The following is a 5,793-nucleotide window of genomic DNA, read 5'->3' as shown; positions in this document are numbered from 1 at the left end:
TTATAGTTAAAATAAAATTAATATTTTAGACAAGAGACTATAAATTTAAACTGGCAAGTGGCTAAATAAAATATAAAATTTTATAAATCTAAGAAGGCGAATTTAATTTTAAATCTATTACCATACTTCTTTTTATTTGAAACAAAGTTTGGACTTGGGGCCGGCCATGGCCCCCCAAGTCCCCCACCTGTCGTTGATTGCATGCTAACAATTTTCATGGTGAATTTTTCTCAATTTTTTTTTAACTTTAATAAGTTAAAGGATGTTATTTGGATGGGAAAAAAATTAAGCTACAACAATTAAGCTTAATTCCAAACTTATTGGAGTTAATCATACATATTCTTTTACACCATTTGATTTTGTTAAACGCTAGATCCACATAAACATTCAAGATTTGTAAATCCTATAATGTTATTTCTCTCCACGTAATTTAAGCCTCTGCATCCTCACTAACTAACCACACGTTCATATTGGAGCATTTGATTTTCTGCAGCGTACATGACCAAACTTAAATGATCCTCTCTCCCATCTCCAATATATGCCATGTGCTTTATATGGCAAATATATTTATTTTTAATTCTATAGATTCCTTTGGAATAAATCATTAAAAATTCAAAAAAATATCCATACAATCATGCATAAATTATTTTTTTAAAATAGATTATTTTTTAAGTTAAAAAAAATTAAATTCTTTCATTCTAAGTATAAAATTGACAAAAATAAAAAATCATTTGAATTAAATTTTTACAAAATTATAGTTTCCAAATAGGGGAATTTAGTATCGTGTTACCAAACATCCTAACAACTGCATTTATTTCACAATTATTTTGTGGATATGTTGTATAGAAAATACGGAACATCACCCTAATACTTAAAAAAAATGAAAAACTTAAAATCCATGTAACAATTTGGGATAAAAAAAAAAGGCCCATAGTATATCTATTTGAGATATTATCATATGGAAAATAATTCCCAAATCTTAATTTTACAATATAATATAGTCAATAATATATCTATTTGAGTTATTTTTTGTTTCCTTGATTGCAAATTGCAAAGTGTGTTAATTTTTAATATTATTCAATTATTCCAGAATTCCATGCAAATTTGGAATGTATTAAAGAATTTAATGTATTAAAGAATTTGGAATGGTATTATTCCAGTAAGAAAAGAATTTAATGTATTAAAGATTACAATTGAAATCTGGAAAATATATACCATGGAAATTATTCCACTTAGAAATTGACACTAGGCATCTTGATTTTCACTTTTTAGCCCATACAGTATAGTCTTTCCCAGCGGCAGCAACAATGAAATTTGAAGGAATGAGGTTTCCAACATCTTTCTTAGGTCCAATCTTCATAATGATATTATCATTAATTGTTGCTGCATAGAGATCAGAATCAGAGGCCAAAATATTAACAGAGCTTGATGAGTCAATCCCATAGTTCTTCCTGATTGTGACCAATTTGCTGATCTCTTCCTTCAGTCCCCAGTCAAGAAGTGATCATAAAACTGCAAGAAATGGAAAACTTCTCTGGTTAACAACATTTTTAGAGCAAATGTTTTGTGCCGCTTGAACATTGTTTTGCAGTAATTTTGTTTTATAACAAGAAAAGAAAAGTAAAGTAAGAAAGATGGCGAAGAATTTCTATGGAAGGAATTCCAGTATGGGTGAGAATATAAGCGTATCTCCGCATGACTTTATCTGATGGGAATGGTCAAAGTTGTGGAGTAGATCCAGTGTCATGATTGTCAATGAAGGTCACTGCATTATTTGGTGAGAGTCCAATCAATACCGGTGGCTTTCTTTTTGAGTCTTTAATTCCTTTTGAGTCTTTAACCCCCACAATTCTGCTTCCACAGCAGCTTGAAGAATCCCTTTTGTTGTGAAATCAAATGCTGTCACAACCCTAACAGCAGCTTCAATCCAATCTTTAAGTGCACCTCGGTGTCCGTCCTGATTAGAGTCGAGCTTTCCATCCTGACGATAAGCAAGAGCATCCCATTTTTTGCCGACTGCGAAATCTGGTGAAGTTTGTTCCATGTAAATCTTGGTAAAGCTAGGAGCATAGCCTTTAACAAAATCAAATAGCCATCCATCAAATCCATTTTCAGTTTTTAGCCAATTCATCCAAACTGGTAACTCTTTCTGAACTCTTGGATTAGGATGGTCAATATCAAAGGCAGTTAAAAAGTCCTCTCCAGTGTCAGGATTTCCTTGGCCATCATAGGCAATATCATCTTTGCAAATGAAAAATTATCCCAATCAAGACTATAATCAGGAGTTCCGCCTTCAAAAATTTGTTAACATTCCTCTACCATCTTTTTTCTCAGCAGTCCTGTGGTTTATCACAATGTCAGCAGGCACTTGATTTCCTTATAATGGAAAGCCTGTATTAGCTATTTCAGTTCATCCTGAGATCCATGTTTCGACTCGACCATAAAGTCTGCCAGGCAGATATCCTGAAGAAGATTTAAATTGAACGATGTAAGAAAGAACTGTTTAATCTCTTGAAACAAAGCTTCCTGAAAGCTAATGGTTAACAGACAACTATGTGATTTCTCCAGAAAGTCACATTAATGGGAAGTACCTTCAGGTGCAAGTGACTGAGAAGGAGAAGGAAGCCAGATATGAGTAATTCCAGCAATATTAGCCAGATCAGAAATGGTGCTCTTGAGAGAGTTGTACCATCCTCCCGTCTTTGTACGACTCCGAATTGAACCCCTAGCATATTATCAATTAAAAATCATTTAACTTTTCAAGCACAAACCTAACATGCATGTACATTGTGATAGATACACACCATCATTGGTGGGTGCGTATGACATGCCTGAAATAATAATGCAGAAGATATGAAGGGAAGACAGAAAGGAGGAGAAAGAGGAAGCAGAGTGAAGTAAGCCAGTGCATATTCTCTTTCAGAAGTTTTGCCTTGGATTTGTATATGATTGGTATGATAATGTATTAATCATTTTATAGGCAGCATTAGCTGGTTTTCTTCACAAGAAATTAAGTATTTTGCTTAATTTGTTAGATATAATCACGGCGTGATTTAGTGATCGAAGAAAATTACATTAAAATCTAGGAGTAAACAAAGAAATTATTGATATCTGAGCAATTCTTCCTCAAGCTTTTATGGAGTTTTTCTCTCATATATCAACACTCCAAGTAAAAAATTTATAGAGACGTGAAATATCAGCTCATAACATAAATATGAATTTTACTTATTTTATATGTAAATTTTATAATACACATTATATTTTAAATTTTCAATCGATTAAGTTTAAACAAGAATTTTTCTGACATTATATGGAGGGAATGGGACCTTCCATTTACCATTATTACCATTAATTATTTTTTAAACACTTACGTTTTATTTTTAATTTTAAGAAAATTTTAAAACTAAAATATGTAAGAATTAATTGAAAATGTAAAAAAAAATAAAATTGAATATATTAATTAGGAAAAAAAAAACATAAAAATTAAAAAATAGTTTACAGATAATAACAATGGCAATAAAAAAAAAAGTGATAATAAATCAAAACCGTATAAAATGGATCTCAATAACATTTTTAAATTATAGATTATTATAGGCACTTAATAAAAATATACCTATAATTATATTATGAATAAAAATAATTATGAATTAATATATAGTTTCTAAATATAAATAATTAGGGCTTCTATTTATGCTTATTAATGTAAAAGGATTTTTAAGTGTGTGTGTGTATATATATATATATATATATTGTAAAGGAGGGGTAAATTAACCTCCATTCAACCCTCTTTTTTTATGTAAAACATGCTTTTATAATGACAAATTAATTAACTCTAATTTAATTTTTAATAGTTTTTAGGGTATTACATCTTGCTGAATACAATTTCAAGAATATAAATTATAATATTTTATATTATTTTATCTGTTGACTCTCTCTATATATATAGATTATATTATTTTAAGGATATATCAAAAATTTAAAAAAAATAATTTTTTAATTTATACACAAATTGATCGATACATAATCATAGAAACATTCACAAATATACATAAAATAGCAAGATTTTTTTTTTTTTAAATAGCAAGAGTTTAATGAGTTATAATAGTACTCATTAGTCATTACTAATAGAAAAGTTTCAATACGAAAATAAGTATTTGGTATGTGTGAATTTCTTCCATAATAATCTATGCAAATGAAAATCTTAAGCATTGAACTATAAATCACATTAAGATGAATAACACCAAAATAGAAATACACTATATTCGCTGATAATATGTTACTATATTCACTGATAATATATTATTAATTTTATTTTTTTTAATTAACTTAATGAAATCAATTTATCAAATTACATATTTCCGAGGATTTAATTCAAAATCGTTTGGGGTGGAGAAAGAGAATTCATATAGTTTACCTCAAATTTTTGGGATAAATGTTTAGTTGAATTGAGTTGAGAACTTAATGAAATCAATTTATCGAGTTCTCACATCAATCGTAAATAGGTTTGTAGGCTTATAAGAGTTAGTGCATCGTAGTTTTACTAAGGAGCGTGTCCCTTCCCTGAGCTTGTATGTGTGCATGTTTTCAATAAAAATAGATGAAATCTCTACCACTATCTCTTAATTTTAAAATGTATCACTTAATTGAATTAATTAGGAGCCTAACTAATGCATGATCACCGTAGTTCCCTCAATAAAGTTAATTATCGATTTGAATCAAATATAATTTATAAAGTAGAAAATTATTAATATAATATAAGTATGATTCAATGTAGAATAAAGTTGGAAAATATTATATAATTAGGATTTCATGTAAAATTATGAAATGATATAAATTAATATTATGCTAAATTATATAATTATAATTTTATTTATGAATATGACTTTTTTATTTATGAACATTCTATATAAGGATTTTATTCTATATATACATAATATTTTAGGAAAAAAAAATTCCTAGGTAAAATTAATCTACCACGTTATAAACTAAATCAATGGTAATATAATCATAAACATTTGATTTAATTTTTAATTATCGTTCTATATTTATGTAGTTATAAATATGAATGTTATGGAATAATTTAATTAACTTAATTTACGAATAATGTAATAGACTGAGTTTATGTAAAGTTTTCTCTTTTAGTAAACATTTTTAAGCCACCAAATTGCATAGTTGACAAATAATGTTTAATATATATATATATATATATATATATATATATATATATATATATATATATAATCCTGAATTTTAGAAATGATTCAAGTATTATTAAGCTAAAACTAATTGGTTAAAGATGGATTTTTTTTTTTTTTTTACTATGAGTCGATGGAATTTTAGGATTCCACAATAACTTAAGTATTTATCGAGTTTTCAAAAAAAGAAAAAAATATTTGCTTTTTTTTCTTTTAAGATTTAACTTTAATTTAGCTAGCTAGTTTAATTTTCCAAATAGGAAAAGAATTTTATTTAAGTCAAATTTGGGGCATTAAAAAATAATAATTCTTCAATAGGAGATTATAAATAAAATAGAACTTTAAAATCCTTATTAATAATTATCACACACATATATATAAGGTTTTAAAAAAATTAAAGTTAAAATAAATATATAAAGATAAATTAATTAGGTATATGTTTACACCAAAAATATTTTTTAAGGCTTTTCAAATTATTTTAGGCCTATGATTAATATAATTAATTTTTTGTAAAATTAATTTTATTTTATTAGTTTTATCAGAAGGCCTAAAATTATTTAATTAACTATTTTGATGGTTGTGGATAAATGCTGGAAGA

At 27.1% G+C, this 5,793-nt stretch overlaps 1 pseudogene; it reads right to left on the bottom strand.

The window, feature by feature from the left end:
- Positions 1–1,261: 1,261 nt before the first annotated feature.
- LOC110662938 (alpha-amylase-like) lies at positions 1,262–2,911 on the bottom strand (annotated as a pseudogene).
- Between the last annotated feature and the right edge of the window lie 2,882 nt (positions 2,912–5,793).

The sequence above is a fragment of the Hevea brasiliensis genome, chromosome 10 (assembly GCF_030052815.1).
Source record: "Hevea brasiliensis isolate MT/VB/25A 57/8 chromosome 10, ASM3005281v1, whole genome shotgun sequence".
Classification (NCBI taxonomy): domain Eukaryota; kingdom Viridiplantae; phylum Streptophyta; class Magnoliopsida; order Malpighiales; family Euphorbiaceae; genus Hevea; species Hevea brasiliensis.
This window is presented reverse-complemented; position numbering and strand designations above follow the sequence as displayed.